This window comes from Esox lucius, chromosome 20 (genome assembly GCF_011004845.1).
Source record: "Esox lucius isolate fEsoLuc1 chromosome 20, fEsoLuc1.pri, whole genome shotgun sequence".
NCBI classification, from domain to species: domain Eukaryota; kingdom Metazoa; phylum Chordata; class Actinopteri; order Esociformes; family Esocidae; genus Esox; species Esox lucius.
The window spans coordinates 22,374,130-22,400,001 of NC_047588.1; the positions used below are offsets into that span (position 1 = coordinate 22,374,130).

Below are 25,872 nucleotides of genomic sequence, written 5' to 3' on the forward strand. Positions count from 1 at the left end.
CCCAGATCTCTATCCAAACAAAATGCTGTGGGGGGACTTGATGTAGGCCACGCATGAATAAATGCCCTGGAACATGACATAGTTGAAGTAATACTGTAAAAAAAAAAAAAAAGTGGAAAAACAAATCGTCTCAGTTGATGTAAGAGACTGATGAATAGTTAAGAAATCGCTAATTTTACACTAGTTATTTCAGCGAAAGGGGCAACACCAGCTATTGAAGGGTGTACCTGTGTTTGCACTATGTGAAGCATTTCTGTTGATGTTTGAGCAAATGACTGCAAAGCATAATACTAAAGCATCATTACTTAATTTAAGTAAACTTTACCTGTCAGGTGTTGAAGTGAAGATTACTTATCCATATGTCAAAATAGGTTAATAAAAATTACTTTCATGAGGGTGTAAAAAAAAAAGTTTTCACATAACTGTAAACCTGTTTGATTCTGAAGCTCATCTGTCAGAAACAATGTGCTTGCACTGAGCCTCTGCCCAGATTTTAAACAACGTAATCTGTCATTATGATTCATCCACCATTTTACTTGAGTTTTCCACCTAATTGTGGGCTGATAACACTGTATATCACTATATCATGCAGATTTTACAAAGGCTGACAACGCTCAATCCTAGTGTGTGTGTGTGTAGGGGAGTGCGAATGTGTGTGCATGGGTTCCACTGAAAGTGTTAAAGCCCCCAGAGACTAACTCCCTGACTGAGACACAACAGCTCAATACAAGGCAGAATTGATCTTGAAAACTGATGAGATGTGATGATTGCACCGAGGCCTTGGCTGATTGTCTGAATGATCTCTTCTTTATCTCCTCTAACGGCTTTACCTGCTGCGCCTCACCCTCCTCTATCTCTCCACTTCCCAACATTTTATCTTTCTTAATGTGCATACTCCTCTAACTTAACCCATTCACTGTCCCTCGCGTTCCGTTTTATAGCACATCAACTTTTATATCGAACAGTGATTGCCTCCAGAAGATGCTTTTGTCAAGGAATGGCAATTCTGTGCAAAGAACCTGACAAAGAAGCAGATATAAGACATATAAAAACACAAAGCGACACACAGAAAGAGAATAAGAGAACTCTCACAAAACAGGATGCTATCATCGGCAGGTTCTAGCGGTCAGCCAACAAAAGGTCATGGCTTGAACCCCAGGAGCGACCTGTAGTAGCCTAAGGGAATATTACTGGACTGAACTCACTCACAAACGTAACATTCCCTAAGGCATCACACAAGGCTACGAGACCAGAAATGTCAAATGCAGACATCTTCACTTATTACGCAGCAAGATTAAGCTTGGCTTCAGTGGCCAAATGTGTTATCACTGATGGGGGCCCACATATTAGTCTACTGCCTTATTAATTATGCACAGAGCAATGGGTATAACATGCAGATCTAACCTTAAATCAAATACTTAAATCACCTCGAACCTGTCCATCTCTATTGTCTGCTGTAAAATCAAACACCCCTCCCCATAATAGTTAATTACACCACACACCGAGCTTGATGAATTAAGAGCCCTGGAAATTACGTAAAACCTACATGCCTAGTATATTAACAGGATGGATGAGAGGTGGCCTGCTTGAGAAACCTCTGCTCCAATAGCAGCAGGTTTATAGTCTAGCTTGATTGTGGGAGCTAAATTACATACTCTATAAACCCAAAAGTTTTCAGTAAACAGAAATTTCAATAATACTCATGTCCCACTCCTTATCTAATACCCACCTAAGACTGAAATGTTTGTCAGTTCACATTACCTTACAGTACAATGTACTGTACATATGGCTCTCTCAGGATTAAAAACAATCATACGTGCATGAAGTCTCCCAGTGGCCACAGAAACAGGGACGTAATGAGGACTCAACCATTGTGTGTACACACACACAATACCTGTGGACCCACATATACTCACAAAATTGGAGATAAACAACAGGATATTAAAATATAGCAAAGCTGTGGTCATTGTCCTATTATAGGAGGAAATCAAGCGATGTCCACAGGGTATTGCATAGGATTAAAAAAAGGAGTGATAACCTGTCTCCAAGATCCCTTTACCTTGTACAAATCTCCCACTTGGCCACCACCAAAGCACCCCCAGACCATCACATTGCTTGCACCATGCTTGACAGGTGGCTTCAAGCACTCCTCCATTTTCTTTTCATTTGGTCTGCATGGTCTTCTTCTTTGTGATCAACACCCCTCAAAATTAGGTTCATCTTTTACGTTCTACACTTTTTGTCAATCTTCCTCTGTCCAGTACCTGTGTTTATCGCCCAACTTAATCATTTCTTTTTTATTAGTATTTTTTATTTTTTTCATCCTAGCAGGCAGTTGCTTATGCTCCAGATACTCAACTAGTCTAAAGATGGCCAGTTTTACTGCTTCTTTAATCAGCACAACAGTTTTCAGCAATACAATAATTTACATGGAAATGATCGAAAACATGGTTTATTTAAACTTAAATAGGATGGACACATCATCCCCTTGGTCCTGAAAAAGCTACAAATAGAGAACGACCGATATGGATTTTTAAGGTTGATACAGATTTTATAGGATCAACCTGGCTAATGGCTAATTAATTTAATGATGACATTCAGCAAAACTTAAATACAAAATATTAATGCCAAAAAATTCAGCATAGCATGCATGTATGGAAGGGCATCACATAGGCACTACTATCACAGTATAACCTATAATGGACATGTGTAATGCAAATTCAAAAGTTAAATCAGGATATGTATTCATTAAAGGAAGTTTATGTACATTTTTCTCTGAACAGGAAACTTTTTTTTCTCAGCTGACAGGATGCTCCTCTAACAACTCAGCCAAACCATAATTTCGTGCAGATGTTTAGAACTTTGTGGAGATGTTTAGAAAATTAGCTTCCAGGACACAAGTGGAACACGAGTGGGTTCTAACCATCTGAAATATTTGTTTTACAATTTTCTGTACTAATGTTAATGGATAAATTATGGACATATGTATTTATGTATTTAAAAACAGTAAATACATAAAATACATTTTGAAACAATGTTCTTGAGTGCCATATACGAGCATTATGAGCAAGGTTTTGTCGCAATACATAATTTTAACAAGACTTACATTTTCCTGTTTATTTCTCAGAATGTAAAATAAACATAAAAACATAAATGTTTTCAAAAATTTACAGTGAGGGATTGTGTCTCAGGAGTGATTTTGTCCCACTCCTCTTTGCAGATCTTCTCTAAGTCATTAAGGTTTCAAGGCTGACGTTCGGCAACTCGAACCTTCAGCTCCATCTACAGATTATCTATGGAATTAGGGTCTGGAGACTGGCTAGGCCACTCCAGGACCTTAATGTGCTTCTTCTTGAGCCACTCCTTTGTTGTCTTGGCCGTATGCTGGAATACCCATCCATGACTAATTTTCAATGCCCTGGCTGAGGGAAGGAGGTTCTCACCAAAGATTTTACAGTACATAACCCCGTCCATCGTCCCTTTGATGCTGTAAAGTTGTCCTGTCCCCTTAGCAGAAAAATATTCCCAAAGCATAATGTTTCCACCTCCATGTTTGACGGTGGGTTTGGTGTTCTTGGGGTCATAGGCAGCATTCCTCCTCCTCCAAACATGGCGAGTTGAGTTGATGCAAAATAGATCGATTTTGGTCACATCTGACCTCAACAATTTCACCCAGTTCTCCTCTCAATCATTCAGATGTTCATTGGCAAACTTCAGACGGGCCTGTACATGTGCTTTCTTGAGCAGGGGGACATGGCGGGCGCTGCTGAATTTCAGGCCTTCACGGTGTAGTGTGTTACCAAATGTTTTCTTGGTGACAATGGTCCCAGCTGCCTTGAGATCACTGACAAGATCCTCCCATGTAGTTCCGGGCTGATTCCTCACTGTTCTCATGATCATTGCAACTCCCTGATGTGAGATCTTGCATGGAGCCCCAGACCGAGAGAGATTGACAGTTCTTTTGAGTTTCTTCCATTTGCTAATAATTGCACCAACTGTTGTCACATTCTCATCAAGCTGCTTGGCGATGGTCTTGTAGCCCATTCCAGCCTTGTGTAGGTCTACAATCTTGTCCCTGACATCCTTGGACAGCTTGTTCGGAATCTGATTGATTGCTTCTGTGGACAGGTGTCTTTTATACAGGTAACAAACTGAGATTACCTGTATAAAAGATATTTGGGAGCCAGAAATCTCTCAGATTGAAAGGGGTCGAATATTTATTTCACTCATTAAAATGCAAACCAATTTATAACATTTTTAACATGCGTTTTTCTGGATATTCTTGTTGTTATTCTGTCTCTCACTGTTCAAATAAACCTACCATTAAAATTATAGACTGATCATTTCTTTGTCAGTGTGCAAACGTACAAAATCAGCAGGGGATACTTAAAATACTTTTCCCTTAACTGTATGAAGGCTGGCATCATGGAGTCCCATCTTCACTGTTGACATTGAGCCTGGAGCTTTGCGGGTACTATTTAATGATCCTGCCAGTTGAGGACCGGTGAGGCGTCCATTTCTCAAACTAGACACTAATGTATTTGTCCTCTTGCTCAGTTGTGCACAGGGCCTCTCAGTCCCCTTTCTATTCTGGTTAGAACTAGCTTGCACTGTCCTGTGAAGGGAGTAGTACACAGCATTGTACAATATCTTCAGTTTCTTGGCAATTTCCCCCATGGAATAACTTAACCTTCAGTCTATTCTTGTTCTGTGAAATGTATTTGTTTCTGACCATTTTGAGCCTGTAATCGAACCCACAAACACTGATACCCCAGATACTCAACAAGTCTAAAGAAGTGCTTCTTTAATAAGCACAACCATTGTCAGCTGTGCTAACATAATTGCAAAAGCGTTTTCAAAAAGCCTAGTCACATAGACTGGATTAGCAAATGCAACGTGCCATTGAAATGACAGGTGTGCAACCGATGAATAAGTGTGACATACGCAAAACGAATGATCAAGTAATCCCATGTAAAAAGGAATGTTTGTGTAAAGAATAAAGTGAAACGAGACGCAGACTACTGGGCAGCAATCTGCGTCTCTAACCACTACGCTATTTAACAATTTGTTGTCAGTAAGCCAGAGACATCCGCACTTAAAAAAAACTCATTTCATGTTTTTGAAAATATGTGAACCCCTTCATTCAATATTGTGGCACCTCCATTAGCAAAAATAGCTTGGAGAAAATGTCTCCTATAGCCACTAATCTGTCTGACATTTCTGGGGGATTTTTGTCCACACCTCCTTACAAAACTCAGGCAATATGAGTGAACTTTGAGAGATGTCTGGTATGTACTGCCGTTTCAGGTTCTGCCACATCTCAATTGGATTAGGATCAGGACCTCTCCTTGGCCAATCCCAAACACAGAACCTCTTTCTCATTAGCCATTCTTCAGTACATTTGCTTGAAAACTTGGGGTGGTTATCTTGTTGGACCCATTATCGGGCCAGCTTTAGATCCCTGACTGATTGACTGATATTCTGTTCAAGAATCACCAGATATACCTCAGTGTGCAGTCAAACAGGTCCAGAGGAGGTACTGTAAAGTAGCCCCAGGCCATTGACATTCCCACCACCAAGCTTGACTGTTGGGATAAGGTTATTTTGGTAAGCAGTGTTGGATTTTCGGCCAAACAAAGCAGTTTTGATTGTGAACAAATAGGTAATTTTTGACCATTCTGAACAAATAATCTTCAAGTTTGTCTCTTGATCAACAGCAGAAGCTTCTTCTTAGTGACCCTGCCATGAATGCCATTATGATTCAGTGTTCTTATAGTTGAAGCATGCACAGTATCTTGATATGGAGCAAGGTAGGTCCGTAAATCTCCCAATGTTATGTTTGGGTTGCCATTTACCTGGATCATTATTTTTCTGGTGGCTCATGGGGATATTTTAGAAGGGCATTCATTTCAAATTCCTGTCATATTAAATGCTCTCCATTTGTAAATTATTTGCCGCACAGTGAAATGACGGAGCTCAAATCTTTTTGAGATGGTCCAGACTGATGTGCTCTCAGGAGCCTCTTCCTGATGTCAAGAGATCTCCTTTCCTTGCTGCATGGTGTTTTATATTCACCAGTATTGGTAACACCAAATTGAACCAACATATAGATTTGGTAACTATAAAAACGGTTGTAATATTTTTTTAAAGAAACCAGGCAAGCCTAGTTCAGCTGGCCCGCAATAGAAAGTATTGCCCTCTTGATATTCGAACCCGGGTCGCTCACGTGAAAGGCCGTGTCACTAACCACTACACCACAGAGCTCTACGTTCGAGGGGTGTCAGTATAGCCTCTTATGTCTATCCTGAACAAATCCTCTTTTGCCACAGGCCATTTTTACAGCTAATTGACCATTCGTGAATGATATTGATACAGTTAAACTTAGTTTCTTACTAAGTTCACCTCCACCACAAATATCATCTATGAACTGCTAGCTTTTGCCACTGGCCATTTGAACAGCTTATTAGCAAGTACCAAGCTTTACCAGTATCAAATAACTTACTGGACTAGTCATGGGAATTGTGCAAATGCTAGTGAGTCTGCCAAAGCTATTTCATTTCATGGCATAAGAATGTATTTTTTTCTTTCATGCCATAAAAACATACTTATTTTTTTCATTTGTGAATGACATTGATACAATAACTATCAATAAAGGCGACGATAACTAACTTTTTCATCAAGTGAAACGACAAGAGAATTGTGGAAATAAAATAAATGTTGTTGTTCACAATAGATTCGAACTTGAGTCTTCCATGTGAGAGCCACGGAATTACACATTTCACTAGTCGCTAAACACTATTGAGCATTGTGATTAAATGACAAACGTTTCTTATTAAGTTTACCTCCACTACATCCATGAACTGTTAGCTTTAGCCACTGGCCGTTTGAACAGCTTATTAGCCAGTAATAGGCTTAAAAGTATCTACTAACTTCTTAGGAATAATCATAAGAATTGAGCAATTGCTAGAGAGACTGAAGATGAACGTTTCCATGCCAAAAAGTTGCAATATAGCCATATACAGTTTTAGGCTCACTATAACGTAATTACTGTATGTTGTAGCCAGCAAATGTGTTTTCTATCCTGACCCAAAACGCATGCATGAATGCGTACTTCGAAAATCCACCAGAAACCGTCGCAAAATAAACGTAAACTGTCTTATTTCAGTCTTACTATAATTTAGTCAATGGAGGTTTTAGCCAGCAAAGTTTCATCTATACGGAGTAACTGATAATGAGTCATTTGCTTTGCCTGCGAGGAGATACGAACTTGGGACCTATAGTTCCATTGTCCGCTTCTCTAACCCTAAAAGACTGGTTATGATTAAATAAAGAATTCATGAAGAAAACAAAATAAAATTCTGTAACATAATTGGAAAATAAGATTGTGTTAAAGTTATATTCTTATTTTGGCTACCTGAACTAACACAACCAAAACAGGTGCGTCTCAACTATAATCTCAAACCAAGACTAAAACAGACATGATGAAACATTTATTATACCCAACCTGCCTGTCTGCCCATTGTTAAGTAGTGTAGAGTTTAGAGACGTGGACTGCCACGTACTTGACAGGTGTTCGATCCTCGCCAAGGACAAAACAAATTAGGCATCAGGATTTTTTCAGGATAGATTAAAACGTTGCTGGCTACAAGCTTCAGTAGCTACGTAATAGTAAGCCTAAAATCTAAAAATGTTTAAAAAATGCCCTTTTTACATCAGCAGTTGTCACAAAGTGCTTTTACAAAACATCCAGCCTGAAACCCTAAGGAGTAAGCAACAACAATGTTGAAGCACAGTAGCTAGGAAAACCTCCCTAAATTTAAGAAGAAACCTAGAGAGGAACGAGACACAGAAGGGTGACCACTCCTCTTCCGGCTGTGCCGGGTAGAAATGTTAAGTGTGCATGTTGTAATAATTAGTAAATACATTTGGGTTGTGTCCAGAGTCTACAAAACCTAACCCTGGTCAGAAGCATGACCAGATGGACAAGGACAGGGACAACCGGGTGGAGGCTGTCCCTAAAATAAAACAGTTTATGGTAATATTGTGAAGGAGGAACTGCACCAACAAGGAACATATTGCTCTAGATTTACATAGCGTAGTGGTAAGCTATTCAACTGTCATTGTTTTCTAAAGAAACAAACCAACCATGAAGAGATTGGAGTTCATTATAGGTACTGAATAGTTAGACTAAAAGTACACTAGCCATGAGTGTCAGTAGCTACTGTACATTATAGTAAGCCTAAAGTAAAACTGTTTATGGTTATTTACATATTGTAGTTCAAATAGTTTAGTGGAACCAGCCATGGAGTCATTGCTTTCATTACTACTTTAGCTAACATTATAGCTAATACCTAGCCATCTACAGTCATCTCAAAATCAATGCGTTGAATGTACTGTAGTGACCCTATAATACCTGTTGTTAGTTTGGATGTTAGCTAATGTAGGGAACTAGGTTCGAGTACTGTGGAGTTGGTTTAACAATTACTAATTGGTTTAATGCAGAAGTAAACAAGCACCACATCTCTACACATGTATCACGTGCAACAACACCTGCTGTTTAAATAGCGTAGTGGTTAAAGTCTGCTACATAGGAAAACGCAGATCGAATCCAGCCAGGGCAACAACATTCATCCCTTCTAATCGTGGGCTTGCAGATCTAGGATTGACTGGTTCCTTTTCTTGTTCCCAACAATTATAAAATACTTGTTCCAGACAAGCAGACAATAATTAACAATGAACCCTATTTTAGTAGCCCATCTTATGATCTCTGTGAGTAGAAACCTAACTGTGATTTGGAATTACAATTCATGCAATAAAATGTACCAATGGTTTAATTGCCTAGCATACATGTGGTGCCAGTGAATTTATCCACACACCTATGGTCTTCTAAACAAAGGAAAATAAAGGTAATTCCATCCCTCTGTGATGAGAAATTAGTCTTGCCTCAACACCGCAAATATTTACCATTTGTTCATGTTTTGTTGTCCCAATAAAGTACATGGAAATAGGAAGAGATCGTATTTAATTTTTTACAGGTATTCTAGTAGGTATGAAACATTTTATTTTCAACATCCTGGGAACAGTATTGGGTTAACCTTTCAACTTTCACCTATTTTTAGCTAACATAAACTAAGGGTGTGCTGAGAATGAAGTCAAATATCTACAACCTTCCAGGAGAGCGAAATACAGAAGATAAGCTTCTCACCAACTCATCTTCATCAGTAGTACCACCAAACCAAACAACTTAATTTGGAGTGTGGCAGGGTACCTGTATTTAGCAACATTGCTGATTAAGGAGCTCGCAATTTGAAAGCTAATCAGCTGTTGACAGACTCAGACCCTCCCACAAAATTCAATTTCTGCTTTTATGGGAGCCAGAAAGTGGGAAATGTAATCAACCTCTTTCAGCCCTTCCAGACCTCACCCCTCTGTCGTCAAGGCAACACTAATCTCAAAAGCTGCCTTACAGGCAGGTGAACTTTCTAATGAATGAGAAGTATTTTACTACAACTCCATGCATGCATGCATCCAGGCATGGGTGGATGGATGCATGGACAGACACATGAAGGGGAAGGAGAGAAGAGGAAAGCAAAGAAACAAATATAGCAAAGAATACAACCCTGTTTCCCAAAAAATATTTAACTCTGCGTAAAATGCTAGTATATACCGAATAAAATGGAAAAATTAGTTTTCCATCATATATCCATTTGAAAATGCTGAAACTGAGAACTTTTATTGTTTTTGGAAGTTCAAAGTTTTAAGGTTTATTTGACAAATGCACTGAACAACACAGCATCAAACCCTGCACAATGAAATTCTAGTGACATGGCACCGGACAATTAGTGAGAGTTAAGCAGAAGAGTATATAAGCAAAAACACTGCTAGACAGAAAATAACAATAAAGCAACAATATACATAACACTGTACACTAGCAGCAATTTAAGAAACAAGTACTGTAAACTAGCAGCAACCTGGGTAGTATTATTGATATAGCAGCAACCTGGGTAGTATTATTGAACATTTAGATATAGCAAGTATGGCAGTAATATAAAAAAATATATTAAACTAGAATCAGGTTTGAAAAAGTGGGATGGGGGAGTATGGTAGACGCATTGAGCATAGATACCTCTGAGTGTAATATGCTTATGAATGGTACGTGCAAAGGAATATTCTAATGTCCATTAAAAGTACCTGATCTGGATCTGGATCAATACATGCCCATTTTTAATTTGATGCCAGCAACACTCTCAAAAAGCTTTGGCTGTACAGTGTTGCATCAACTCTTCTATTAACAAAACTCTGTAAGCGTTTGTAATCTGAGAACAATTACTGTAGTTCGGAGAGTGAAATGTATTCCCATTATTTGGTTGAAATAGGATTTCAGCTGCTCAAAAGTTCTCCAGGTTCTCCTTTGTCGTATTTTTCATTTCATAATGCACCCCCATATCATCACAAATGCAGGCTTATGAACTGTGAGCTGATAAAAAGCCGGATGGTCCCTCCCTTCTTTAGTCCGGAGGACACAGCATCCATGACTCCCAAAAATAATCTACATTTTTGATTTGTCAGACCACAGGACAGTCTTCCACATTGCCTCAAGTCCATCTTAAATGAGCTTGGACCAAGAGAACAAGATGGTTCTGGATCTTGTTTATATATGGTTTTGTCTTTGCATGGTAGAGTTTTTAAGCAGCAGTTGTGAATGAAGAAATGTACTGTGTTCACAGACAATGGTTTTCGGAAGTGATCCTGAGCCCATGCAGTGATTTCTACTACAGTGTCCGTTTTTAATGCAGTGCTGCCTGAGGGCCCGAAGATCAAAGCCATCCATCATTGGTTTTCAGCCTTGTCCCTTGCATACATAGATTTCTCTGGATTCTCTTAAACTTTTAATTATATTATTTACCATAGATGATGAGATCCCCAAACTCTTTAGAGTTTTTGAGAAACATTCAACAAATTGTTGCACTATTTGCCCGCACGGTCTTTCACGGAGTGGTGAACCCCTCCCCATCCTCACTTCTAAAAGATGAATCTTCTCTGGGATGCTCTTTTTAATACCCAAATCATGTTACTGACATGTTGTCAATTAACCTAATTAGTTGTGTGATATTCCACCAGGTTTAGTTTTTTAACATTAAACATTTTCCAGTCTATGTTTGCCTTGGTCCCAAGTTTTTTGAAAGGTGTTACTGGCATCAAATTCAAAGTGGGCAAATATTTTTCAAGAAACAATATAATGTCTCCTTTTCAACCTTTGATATTGTCTTTGTACTATTGTCTATTGAATATAGGGTTGAAATGATTTCCTCTTCATTGCATTCTGTTTTTATTTACATTTTATGCAGCACCCCAACTTTTTTGGAAACAGGGTTGTAGTTTTTGTATTTCTTCTCTGGGTTTGAAACATGAGGTAGAAAGAGAAAAAGTAATCAAAATTGGGCATATCAGCCCTTCTAAGCTCTTTAGGGTCTTACAGCTATAGCTACACAAATTATTTCAATAGTGCTTAAATGTCAGACTGTAAAGAGGCAAGGGCTTGATTCATAGCAAGTGCAGAGGGATAGAGTATTGCATCATCAGCATAAAACTAAATGACACATTTTCTCCAAGCATCTTCAATGTAATTTATATGCAGCGTGAACAACAGAGTACTCAGAATAGAACCCTATTCATGCACTTCAAGAACTCAGGTTTGACCTTTCAATCACACTAGCCTAAGTGCTATCACAAAGGCGGTCCAGAGACCACAAGCAGGTGTAAACGCTCAGCCCTACGATACTGACTTCATAACCTTTAGAAACCATAGGCAATAATAAATTATTGAAACTGCTGCGAACAGTGTTGTCTCTAAATATGACAAGGTAGTCTTGCTTTAAATCACTTACTGTAACATTGAAAATGAAATTCATTGTTGGTTAGTTGGGTCTACGTTAGAGCAGAACATTTTTATAATTAAAGATGGAGAACACAGCTGTGCTCATCATCATAACCTGTTCCAAAACAAGTGTCTTCTTTTCATAGAGCTCCACATTAGTTTAACATCACACCATAAGTTGGGTGTTCAAATGAAAAATATTTATTCTGTAATAAATTGTAGTTTTGCATTAACTTAACCCTCTGAGGACGGATTAGGCGGTAGCGCCCACGCCTGGGGCGTATTTGCATAACAATTACATAGTATTACATATTTTCAAAACGGTTTGTAATAGAGAGATTCTGTTTTCTTTGCCGTTTCAACGAGAGTCCGATGAAAACGCAGATGCGCTTTGTGTTTACTTGGCATATTTCCTTGTTGTTGTCATCCTGTCCAAATGAAACCAAAACCGTGTGCACCTGACCAATGTATGGGCTGTTGAGTGACAGCATCCAATGGAAGGCTGTTGCCATGCAGAATAGTTTATTTTACCCAATCTGGGGAAGGTATCTGTTGCGTATTTGATCCAATCATAAGGTTGCTGGGTGGGACGTAAGTTTTGTTTTCTTCATTTGCTCATTCTGACTGTAGAAGAGGTTGTAGCAGTATGTCAGCTTAGCTAGCATGCTAACTTAGCATTAGCGAACTTTTTAGCATTGTGTCCTTGCGTAACGCTAACTTGTTGAAAAGACAAAGAAAGGATTTGTTTTCAACAGTTTTATAAGTATTATTATTAGTATAAAATGGCAAAACGTAAAAACACTTTTACTAAATGTAGCCATAGTCCGTTATGGTTATCAAACGTTGGATAGCTGAGTTACCAGACAACAAAGGACTAATGCTAACAACAGGCTAATGCTAACGCAAGTACAGTCTGGTAAGTAACATCTAATAACCTATTTATCATGAAATAATGTAATACAAATGTGATCATTATAGATATTGTCTGCTTTGCGTATTTGGAATGGGAGAACTGTTCCACATGGCTGTGTGTGGTCTGAATTCAATCATATAGAAAATAATTATGGGTGTCATAATCATATTGTCCTGTATGCACATAAGGTGAATTATTATTTAATTGTTCTGTTCACTTTTATTGTGATACAATGCATATTTGTGTAAGAAAAAGGGTTTGAAAAGTGTTTTTGGAATGTTTTTGGGTTGAGATACCGGGGTGGTTGATTTCAATGAAAAATGTGTCAAAAACATGTTGGACAAAAGGCAAATTATTTCATTTTTCTGTTCACATTCATTGTGAAGCCTTTTCTTACACAAATGTGCATTGTGTTTGCACAGAACATTTGTATTGGGAGTATCACTCCATATGGGTGTGTTATGGTCAGAATTCAATGATATATAGAAAAAATCTGATTTTGCTTATGAAATTATTTACTTAATTGTGCATTTTTCCCTAAAACACTACCTTATAAGAACATTAACATGCAAGCTTATATTAGCTGAGGTAATTTGGAATAATTTGATGCCAAATACACAATGATCGATTCACATTACATATCGTTTATAAGCCCAAATATAAAAGTAGTGACACCCAAACATTTTAAGCGTAGTACTCAGAGGGTTAAGTCACCGTAGCACCTCTACTTGTGCATGTGGAGTGTTTACCGTCGAGCAGTGCATGCTATTAAAGTTCTGAAAGTAAAAGAAAATGCATTGTTAAGTTGTGTATTAAAGTTTGCAGTAGACCCACTGTTGGATTACTTGTGCTTGTTGAGTTGATTTATAGTTGAGCATGCTAACTTAATACTCCCCACTTTACTGATTTGATTAATCCTCATGCCATAAGTGTCATAGAATCTGGGGATGTACAGAAGTAGAGGGATGTTGTCTGAGTAATTTAAGCTATACTTTTGCTATTTTAAAGCTGCCTCTTATAAGACTCGCAGCAATTTCTTTGCTACCACATCTTATTCGTCTTCTGTGCTATTCTGGGTGAATTCCAACATGTTAAATCATAGTAGTGGAAGTTAAGAATAATTTGTTATATGGTATTCTTTATTACAAATTAATTGTCGAGTAAGTTTAGAACAGCACAATTCAAACATAACAGTAAAATATATATGTTTTTATAATACCTCAGTGTCTGAATGGTTTTCCAGAAGTTTGTTACATATGTTACATAGATATAGCGTTTATGACTTTTCTTATACATAGAGTCCTAAGTTGCTAAAAAGCCTGCAATTCAGGATCTGGGTTTACTAGCCCTAAAACTATTTCAGGTTCTGGTATAACAGAAATATTCTTTGGAAAATAAGTAGTTTTTTAACTACTTCTGATGATGAAGCCCTAGGAATCCTTATATTTAGAAAAAAATAGTAAATACATATCTCTGGACTTCATTACTAGCTTAGGTAGAGTGGATATAAAAAGTATACACACCCATGTAAAAATGCCAGGTTTTTGTGATGTAAAAGAATGAGAACTTTTTCCACATTTAATGTGATCAATAACGTCAACAATTCAATTGAAAAACAAACAAATCTTTGAGAGGGAAAAATTTTAAACTCAAAATAACCTGGGGCATAAGTGTGCACACCCTTAAAATCAAAAGGTGCTTCAACAAAGTATTTGTTTATTACAGCACTCCGTCTTTTTGGGTAGGAGTCTATTAGCATGGCACATCTGGATGTGGCAATATTTGCCCACTCTCCCTTGCAAAAGCGCTCCAAATCTGTCAGATTGTGAGGACGACATCTGTGCACAACACTCTTCAGATCAGCCCACAGGTCTGGGGTCTGGCTGGGCCATTCCAAAACATTAATCTTCTTCAGGCGAAGCCATGCTTTTATGGATTTGGATGTGTGCTTTGGGTCGTTGTCGTGCTGAAATGTGAACTTCATCTTCAGCTTTCTAACAGACGCCTGAAGGTTTTGTGCCAAAATTGCCTGGTATTTGGAACCGTTTCATAATTCCCTCCACCCTGACTAAGGCCCCGGTTCCAGCTGAAGAGAAACAGCCCCAAAGCATTATGCTGCCACCACCATGCTTCATTGTGGGTATGGGGTTCTTTGGGTGATGTGCAGTGTTGTTTCTGCGCCAAACATACCTTTTGGAATTATGGCCAGAAAGTTCAACATTGGTTTCATCAGACCATAACACATTTTCCCACAAGCTATTGGGGGACTTGATGTTTGTTTTTGCAAACATCAGCCGGGCTTGGATATTTTTCTTGGTAAGAAAAGGCTTCCATCTTGCCACCCTACCCCATAGCCCATTCATATACGTTTTCAATTGAATTGTTCACATTATAGGTCACATTAAATATGGAAAACGTTGTGACAAGATTTATCTTTATTGGACTTTATCTAATTATTTTACATCACAAAAAACCTGGCATTTTAACAGGGGTGTGTAGACTTTTCACATCCACTGTATCTGTCCTTAGCAGAGATAGAATAGGTTGAGCAAAGCTTTATAAGATTCACCCCCATTTCCCTCACAAAAAAAAGGATGCGACAATATTCCATATCGCAAAATTGGACAAATTAATGTCAGCGGTCTTACTTCAAAGACAATCACAGTCCATGAAATAATAAATGGAATTGGATATGATTTAATCTGGTTTAAGCCTGACAAATATATTCCCCTAATTCAGCAGTTTTAGGTGTGGACAACAAATTTCAATTTAAATCTGAACAAATGACTGGTATCTTTCTTTTGAGGTTCTAGTCATGAAATGAATCCACCCTACTCAAATCACCTTTTCACAGCTACTATTTAATGCCCACCTAGTTCCGCACTGTAAGATTTGTCTGTCATTTCAACAGTAAAATACTGATTAACAGCATTAATGCTGTAGATTGCACTGCTTTGTGGGGAAAATGCTAGGAATCTGTTACATACTGAGTTTGAAAACCTCCTTATTGTTTTTTAACATATTGTATAGATTTACAGCAATTTCCTTTCTTGCAGAAGTTGGAGGCGCTACACAGTTTGAGGTATGTGTCTGAGCAAGAGAAAGAGCCCCAAAGTGTGGGAGAAGACATTTTAATATTAACAGTGTGAATAAATCAATATGATACAGTTGCTATGCGTCTCAGAATTGATAAATTGCACTTAAAGTCACAATCCCATTTTGAACGTTCCCTTTGAGGGTTGATTCTCCTTTTCTGCTTCCTGGGATCTGATGAAGATTTTGTCTAATAGTTCATTACTAAGGCTTACCACCTCTAAAGAAGCCATATAATTAGTAGCTAAACCCTTTATCATCATTTTCATGTTATCAAATAGATTTTATGATGCAGTATAACTCACAATTTTAGCTAGCTAACGGTAGCAACGTTATCTATTCTTGACAGACCTTGCTAGCTGATGACAACATTGCTGTCTGTCAAAGTACAACATTGGTCATGTGGTGTTAGGTAGTTAACGTTGTTGGTGCAGAGCAGAGTAACGGGGTCCGTTGAAAAAAAGAAACAACCTTTGGTCAAATACATTTTAGCTCATCAGGAGGCATGAACTGACAATTTCTCTTAACATATTTCTTCTGAGATATGTTATTTAGTGGTACCTAAGCATAGCTAACCACAGATGCCACTGTTTTGGTGATGACCCGCTTCAAAAGGTGGGTCGAGGTATAATTTTTTTTTCCTGGCAGATGTCTGTGTTTTCTACGTATAAATAGTTTACCTTCATGATGAATACGGCTTCTACTGAACTCTCACATTATTTGAATTACTTTTTTTTTAGGTCACTGCGATGTCATGGACATTGAGGAACAAAGCCCCTATGCTGGGCAACCCTATGCTTGGTCATGCTTGCTAATACTTGTTAATATTCAACAGGTACTTCGAGTTTGCCCAAAGGCTGTTTAACTTTCGAGAGGGTCAAAACATTTTCTAACACCCATGTCAGAAAGGTTCTATGCTGTGTGAGTGTCTTGAGAATGTCAGTAACTTAATCCGATCACGTATAATGACATTACAATGGAGAAAAAAAGACAGCTGATTAACTATGGATTCTAATTTGCGTATTTGCACTGGTGATAAAGTTGACCCCTGAGAAAATAAAGAATTAAAACTTTGTGTGCATCTCTATTGAGTTGAGAAAGGATAGCAGCTTTAATCCCATACTTGCTCATAAGAAAATGAAGTGTATCGCAAGAACGTGTACTATTAATCAGGGAAGTCACCATACTGGTGTGTGAGGGGGTCGCTCTGCTAACATGTCATACATCCCTGCACAATGTTAACAGTGAAAACAAAGCACTCATGGCACACTCTCCGGACTGCGTTTACGGCTCAGATTTGGATTTACACAAAATGTATTTGGAGATAATGGTAATGGAGTAATGGAGAGAGTTTGGTCCTGAGAGATGAATGCGTGAAAGTGAATACCTGTGTGTGTGTGTGTGTGTGTGTGTGTGTGTGTGCGCACACACGCATGTGTGGTGTGCTAGCAGCAGGCTCAACAAACATTCCCACCCATATCTTCACTGAGACCAGAATCATCCAATTAAGCGCTTAGCATGAAGCGCTGTGTGAGTGATGTGAGGACGCCTGGTTTTCAGTAACTATGTGATCATGGATAATGACATTAAATAATCGGATCATAATTTTGTTGCCAGCATAATACTTCTACGCCTTTTTACAGGGGAAAGTTTTACACTGCAGAAATCCCGTCACACCTCAGAAATCCCATCACGCCACATATTTCGTTTTCCCAAATTCACATGGAAAAATCCACTGAGTCTCTAAAAAAGTATTTGAAGCCATAATAGGCAAACAACATGTAATGTACTTTTGTTACTTCAAGTTCAGAATCTCAAAATTCTCTTCTCTCCAGTTACCCTGACAAGAAAATAAACTTCTATTAGCGTGATTAATTCTACTAATGCATCTGGCAGAATCTTGACTATAACCAAAACAAAGACTCATTGTCTCAATCATAGATCTCATTGAAGAGATCAGACTTTGGTAAAGATTTAAAGATTATATGTAATCTGTGCTTGTAGTTTGTGTTTGTGTGGAGCTAGTGTGGAGGATTTCTTGCTTGAATAGCCTTTTCTGAATTCATCTGGATCATGGTGTCTTCAAGAGGAGCATCAACACACCACCTCACTACATACGGGAACATAACTCCTACATAGATTACAACTACACCCATTTTGCCTATGGGTACTGTTGAAGTGTATGCTTGTTATGTATAGATAACAAAAGACCATCTGTTTATTTGTACACAGGAAGTCACGTTCATTCAAAGCGTGACAGTAAGTAGCCAATGGGCTTACAGTAATTCTGTCCTGCCATATCTATAAAGTAGAGGACAACCTGAAGCCCCTTTGAGATGAGATTGAGTGAGATGAGCGAGATGAGCTTGAGTTTGTAAGGCAGAGTATAGAGTCTGTAACATTATGAACAATAGACTATCAAATACTGCAATAAATAATTGAATTACTCTCTCCCTTGACGACCGGGAATGCGATCATTGTTGCAGCCACTGTACGAAACGACTAATTTCTAACAATACATCATATGGACACTCAAATGTATAAGGAGATGGAGAGAAAGGGAACAAAAAGGACTTGCAAAAAATGCTAGTTTGTAGACACAACAAAAAAAAAAAGTTTTCAGGGCAACAGTGAAGTGGAGTGAAAGAGATGCGTTTTGATAAGGCAACATGTCTGGTGTCTCAACACAGCAGGGCTAATCTAATCGCACACCAATGTGCTTATTTGCTTCCTCAGATGAGCAGTCACATAAGATGGGGGGACCAATTAGCCCCACACGCTCAGACCACCCAGGTGTGAAGACAGACATGGTTGAATGAATAATTTGCATGATTACATTTTTTCATGCTAGATTTTTTATATTGCTTTAACACATTTCGGTTGTAATTACTTCAATATATTTTGATGTAAATATTCAGACCTCCAATAATGCAAAGAAAAATTCAAATAAATGTTTCAACAATATACTAATGGTTTAACATAGCAAGAGTTTAGAAATGGTGGAATAACCCTTATCTATAATCAGAGCTTTCATGCATCTTGGCATGCTGTCCACCAGTCTGTCACATTGCTGTTGGGTGAGTTTATGCCACTCCTGGCATAAAAATTAAAGTAGCTCGGCTTTGTTTGATGGCTTGTGACCATCCGTCTTCCTCTTGATCAAATTCCAGAGGTTTTCAATAGGGTTCAGGTCGGGAGATTGGGCTGGCTATGACAGGGTCTTGATAGGGTGGTCCTCCATCCACACCTTGATTGACCTGGTTGTGTGGCATGGAGCATTGTCCTGCTGGAAAATACTATTCTCAAAGTTGGGGAACATGGTCAGAGCAGAAGGAAGCAGGTGTTCTTCCAGGATAACCTTGTACTTGGGTTGATTCATGCGTCCTTCACAAAGACAAATCTTACCGATTCCAGCCTTGCTGAACCATCCCCAGATTACCACCAATCCTCCATCAAATTACACAGTGGGTGCGAGATAGTGGCTTGTAGGCCTCTCCGGGTCTCCATCTAACCATTAGACGACTAGGTGTTGGGCAAAGCTGAAAACTTGACTTGTCAGAGAAGATTACCTTACTCCATTCCTCTACGGTCCTATCTTTATGGTCCAAACTTCAGCTTGGCTCTTCTTTGCTTCTCATTGATGACAGGCTTTTTTCTAGCTTTTCACGACTTCAGCCATGCCCCCAGGAGCCTGTTTCTAATCAACCTCGCCGTGCACTTCACTCCAGCTGCTGTTTGACATTCTTTTTGTAGGTCACTTGATGGCATCCTACAGTTGTTGAGTGACATTCAAATGAGTTGACAGTCATCTCGGTCAGTGGACAGTTGTTTTCGCCCTCTGCCAGTCTGTAGCTTTGTTGTCCCCAATGTCTGTTGCTTGACCTTGTAAAATGTGGTGTGCCTGTGTTGGATTTTAACAGACACTGGAATGAAACGGCTGCCATACATGTAGAGATGATGATGATTTAAGTCAAAAATTTCCAGAGCAGTATATGTATGTATATATATATATATATATATATATATATATATATATATACACACTAATTTAAACTGACCAGGTTTTAGACATATTGAACACTAAAACGCGCAGCATCCGTGCAGATTTGAATTGTAGTAGTACAAGACAAGTTGCAAATCGTGAAACGTGACTTGCCCAACAGACCAGATATGTAAGTTGATCTGCCTTTTTTTTCCTTTACCGGAAGGCAAGAAAGTATCTAACTTTGTAGTAGACAGTTCAGTGAAGATAACACAAATAAAAACAAAATAAAATGTAATTGAACAAAATAGTAAGGTGGTTGATAAGACGGGTCGTATGTTTTTAGTTATATCGTTAACCAATTAGCTAATAATATTACTATGTCAACAGATTTCTGAAGTGCTAATTAATGACACCTAGTTAAAATTTTTATGTTGTTAATAAACACAAAACTTTGACAACTTGATGAAATGGATTCTTGCCGATCTCTCTTTGACTTAATCAAAAGGTATGTGTGGTGACACAAGAAAACTGCCAGAAGAAAATAATACCATTCCCAGACTCAAACATGGTGGCGGTTCTCTGATGTTTTGGGGTGCATGTCTTCATCAGGCACTGGTGCCCTGGAGAAGGTGGAAGGTTGAATGGAGGCAGAAAAATATCAACACATTTTAGAGGAAAGCCTCATACCATCAGTCACCAAGCAAAAAAAAGAGGCTTGGATGGATCCTGCAACATGACAATGATCCGGAATTTAAGGCAAACTCTACCGAGAACCTGGAGGCTTCACATATGCTCCACCCTTGCTGACACCTTGGAGCTCTTTCAATTCACCTACCGCCCCAATAAATTTAAGGGCAGTGCCATCGCCTTGACGACACACACAACCCTCACCCACCTGGAAAAAGGCAACACGTACGTGAAGATGCTGTTTCTGGGCTACAGCTCAGCATTCAACACTATTGTGCCCGCCAAGCTTGTTCCTAAGCTCATCATCGGCTGCCATCTCCCCACCATACAAGGAATCTACCATACACGATGTCTGAGTAAAGCACGGAACAAACATCACAGCCACCCAGACTATAGTCTGTTCACACTGCTGCCGTCTGGTAGACGCCACCGGAGCAACAGGGCACACACTTCCAGACTCACAAACATTTTTTTTCCATCAGGCCATAAGGCTCCTCAAATCGGCAACATTCAATAATTCTACCAATTGCTGTTAGATTACACTTATGTATATTACTGCCATTCTTGCCATATCTATAATACTACCCAGATTGCTGCTAGTTTACAGTACTCTTTCTTAAAACTGCTGCTACTGTGCAGAGTTCTGAATATTGTCGCTTTATTTATTCTTTCTGGCTATAATTACTGTCACTACGTAGTTGTCGGGTGCCATGTCACAATAATTGTACTGACCAGGATGACGCTGTTTTGTTCAGTGCATTTGACAAACCTTGCAATGTGAAATAAAGACAACCACTGTCAATGACAGAATCCTGCTTTACCTAATCTCCTTCCGTCATAGCCTGGATGAATGCAAAGAATTGTTCATGGGTAACAAAGCATTGTTTTAACCTTACTATGTGCGGCAATCAAAACCCAACAGTTTCCAAAATCATATCCGGTTCCTAGAGGTGGTTTTGTTAAGGAAAACATTAACAAGCCCTTTCTATTTGCGGCCTGTAACTACTTGTCCAAAACATTTCAATAAGTCAAAATATGCAACTTGGATTTGAAAATGAAGTGGCGGTATAATTCCAGCATCTGATATTCAGTAATGACAACATTAGATCAGTCAGAAGCAAAGACCTTGTTAAGACTAAGCCAAATGTTTTTTTGTATTTTTTTATCAAACACGCAAACGAGGACAATTTGATGTGTAGAACTTATACACAGAACGTGTTTTTCAGATATCACTTTGGGTAAGACCCCACAATAAGTCGTAAATTATTTTATCGTTGCATGCAGACAATATTCAGAATATTCACTATGCAGAACAGTTAATCACTAAGGTACAATTCCAAAGAATGTCTTGGCAGTATTGGTTTTTGTGTATCTTTTACCTTTGTCCTACCAAAACAGGAGTTTCCAAACCCTTCCACTATTTACATTGGGACATTGAAGGCCAAGTTTTCAAATGAGATCACATCACCGGCTATTTCTGTAGGAATGGAACTGACATGTTGGCAACTACAGGAGTTTGTAGTCATGAGACTGCTAGTTATACAATTGGCACATGTAATACATTTCAATCTGTAACCTTTAACAATACAAAAGTAATAGCTGTTTATTCATTACACAGCTATGCTAATGCTATCCAATTGTCACAAACCCAATGGTGTGTCATCACTGAAATGAAGTGTTTTTCCTTATGGGAATTAATCTATCCAGCTAAACAGAATATAGGTTTGGAAAAGGATGAATATTTCACTATGGGACAGTTGCACATTCTAGGTAGAGTAACTCGGCCACTGACATCACACCTTGGTTGGCGGACACGTTCTATGAAAAAAGCATCAGGTAACTGATGGAATGGTAAAACGGCTTCTACAGAACACCTGCACAAATGTGCGTATACCATGAGTATGCCAATTGACACAAAAGTTGGCATCAATGTTGTACTTGACGGGAAAGGGTGCCTATCTCTATGCAAATTTCAACCCATGCCTAGGTACAGCCTAGAGGTTGAATTGAAAAAACGACCATGATATTTCAGAAAAGCTGGTAGAAGAATGTCAACTGAAACACACAGGACAAATCTTATCAATAGAAATATGAACAGCAATGGGACAGTTTGCTGCTACATCGTAGGCTAAAGGCTGTAGCAAGTATTAAACCCTACAGCCTGTAGGCTACCTGATCCAAAAACGATTAGAACTAATAGTTTGTAAAACATAGTCCTTTCAGTGGGCATATACATACAGTTTGAAGATGAACGATAACACAAGGTATTTCCAAGAGTCATTGATCTTCTATAAAACTTCTGAAATGTTATATACTTTCTTGGTCACATTCTTTAGGCTACTATTTCTTTTAACAGATTTTGCGTTTGGCAAAACAGCTACGGCTGTACCACCACAAACCCATATTGATGTTTCTTTAATGTGAAGTCGAAATTTTATGATTAGCCTAATGGCAAATGATCATAAACGGAGAGGTCCGGTCAGAAGTACCCTTCATGGAAGACTTGCGGCCAAAAAGCCATACCTACGGAAAAAAGGTCAAGCGGCCTCAACTACCCATGAAAAAACAGGAACTGGGGAGCAGAAAAATGGCAGCAGGTGCCCTGAACAGATGTGAAATATTTGTCTATAACATAAGGCAGTTTGGTTCAGCAAAGGGCTTGAGAGCAGTACACAAATGGGTGTCTGCAGTCAACAGTGAAGCATGGTGGAGGGTCCTTGCAAGTTTGGGGCTTTGGAATTTGGTCAGAATTAATGGTCAACTAAATGCTGAGAAATACAAACACACTCATCAATCATGCAATACCATCAGGGAGGCATCTGATTGGCCCCAAATGTATTCTGCCTGAAACGACCCCAAATATACAGCAAAAATCATTAAGAGTATAAAGAAAAACAAGGAGTCTTTGAAGTGATGGTATGGCCCCCCCAGAGTCCTGATCTCAACATAATCGAGTCTGCCTGGCATTACATGAGAACAGAGAAGATACGGAGGCTGTCTAAATCCATAGAAGAACTGTGGTTAGTTCCCCAAGATGTTTGGGCCCACCTACCTGCCGAGTTCCTTCAAAGACTGTGTGCAAGGGTACCTAGACAAATTTACGCTGTTTTGAAGGCAAAGTGTGGGGAAATAATTTAGTTAATTTATAAATAAAAACTATTGACGTCTATATTTGAAATCATTCTAACTTTACAGAATTCTTTCACATCGGCCTTAAACTTTTGCACAGTATTGTAAAACTTGCAAAGAACCAGGACAGGTAAGGTCCTGATCAACACCTCCAGTGTGGCTGAAAGATATTAATATAGGTGAAGTGACTACATTTATTTCACCTGTGTGTGTTGGCATGTCACATAACAGTGACTATAACTGTAACGCACTATTATTTCAGATCCTTAATAACATCTCTCCGGAATACTGCAACATCACTAGTTCTGATCCCCATCAGTCTATCTAGACTGACAGGGGCCAAACTAAAGATTTCTGGAGCAGAATGAAAGGGATGTGTTTTGGAAACAAGACGTCTGGAATCTCAACTCAATGGGACATTGTAATCTTAAACCAGTGAGTTCATCCTCAGAGGATGGGATAAAGGTGTGTGTGTGTGTGTGGTGGGGTAAAAGGAGCCTCACCCGCTCAGATGAACCAGGTGTGAAAGATATCAGATTCAGATTAGAGATGTTAAAGATTATATTATCCAGGACCATCTTCCTGAATGTCTTCTCAGCAAATTATAAGTGGGCCACATTTCGAAAATAACTACAACAGTTTATTACCGTAAATACCATACGGTCTTGATTGATGGAGTGCAGCAGAGATGGTTTACCATCTCAGCAGATTAACGGAGCTTCAGAGTTTAAGTGCTCATTGGGTTCTTGGGTAGCTCCCTGACCAAGGCCCTGCTTGTCCTGTTACATAGTTTGCCCTGAAAACTTGCTCTATGAGAGATGTTAATCATTAAGATCGATTAAATGTCGATAGGAATTTGACCAAAGGCAATTTAATCGACGTAGGCAACTTCAGTATAGTATTTCTTGAGGCCGAAGGTTTTTTTGGGGCTAATGAATAAGGTGGAACCGGGATATAGCATTCCATCGCGAGGCACAGTCACTGGGAGCATAGAAAGGTGGTACTGAGATAAAGTAACTTTCTGTGGGATATTCAACCACCGCTGGATGGAAGACCAACGGACTGATGGAATGTAGGCTAAATGAAGGAAGATTCCCCCGGCTGTACATTTACTGTACATCCCTGCGACCTCTGTGCCATCCAAGCAGGGGTTTTCAACTGCGGGACTAACCGTACCACCCTGAAAGATTTTATTTAGAAAAAAACTAAACATCGGAGATTTTCTATAATAGACAAAAAACATTTTGAATGAAATCATTTGATTGATTGATCTTTTACGATTTTCACCGTCGATTAAGGAAAAGCCTTAAAGCTCTATGCATCTTGGGGGTTTCCAAACTTCTTCCATTCCACAATGATTGAGCTCACTGTGCTCCTGGGAACCTTTAATGCTAAATTATTTTTTGTTTATAAACTTCTCAAAATCCATGCCTCAACAAATTCTTGGCAGTCTACACAATTCCTGGCTGGCTTTTTGACTTTCTGGCTTTTTGACTTTCTGGCTTCTGGCTGGCTTTTTGACTTTCTAAATCATGTCCAGTCAATTGAATTTGCCACAGGTGGACCCCAATTATATTTTATGTACCTGAGCTCAATCTGGAGTGTGCAAAAGTTCTGAAAACCTATGTTCATAAAGATTATTATTTATTTACTTTTTTTCATTATGGGGCATTGTGTGTAGATTGATTAAAGTTTTTAATTAATTATGAATTAAGTCTATAACACAACAACATTTGGAATGAGTGAAAGGTTAGAAATAATTTCTGAATGGACTGGATGCAACGCAAATAAAAGTAATGTTTCCCGTATTTAATATTACTAATTGCATGCCTTAGATGCCAGTTATACCAACTTACAACTGACAGACAGACACTGTTTGCATTTTATTCTGTACCTATTCATTCAACAGTCCTAAAGGGAATACAATCATAAATGGTCCTCTTTCAGACCAGTATTGATTTGTAAATCAAATCCTGAGATGGATTTTTAAGGGTTGTTCGGGCTTTACTGTGCTGTTTGTATTTTAGGGATTAACATCTGAACATGGACAAGATGCCAAAGGTTACCACCCCATTCAGAAGTGCATAGCAAACAGTTTAAATCTGTGACCCAAACACACATCACCCTTTACTACTTCTACCTTTCAGCGCAGCCTCTTCCTTATAAAATACCCTGACAATAATGAAT

At 38.7% G+C, this 25,872-nt stretch overlaps 1 protein-coding gene across 1 annotated transcript in view; it reads right to left on the minus strand.

Moving 5' to 3' along the window:
- ascc3 (activating signal cointegrator 1 complex subunit 3) overlaps positions 1–25,872 on the minus strand; it is a 173,800-nt gene that overhangs the window by 119,655 nt on the left and 28,273 nt on the right. The window lies entirely within an intron of this gene.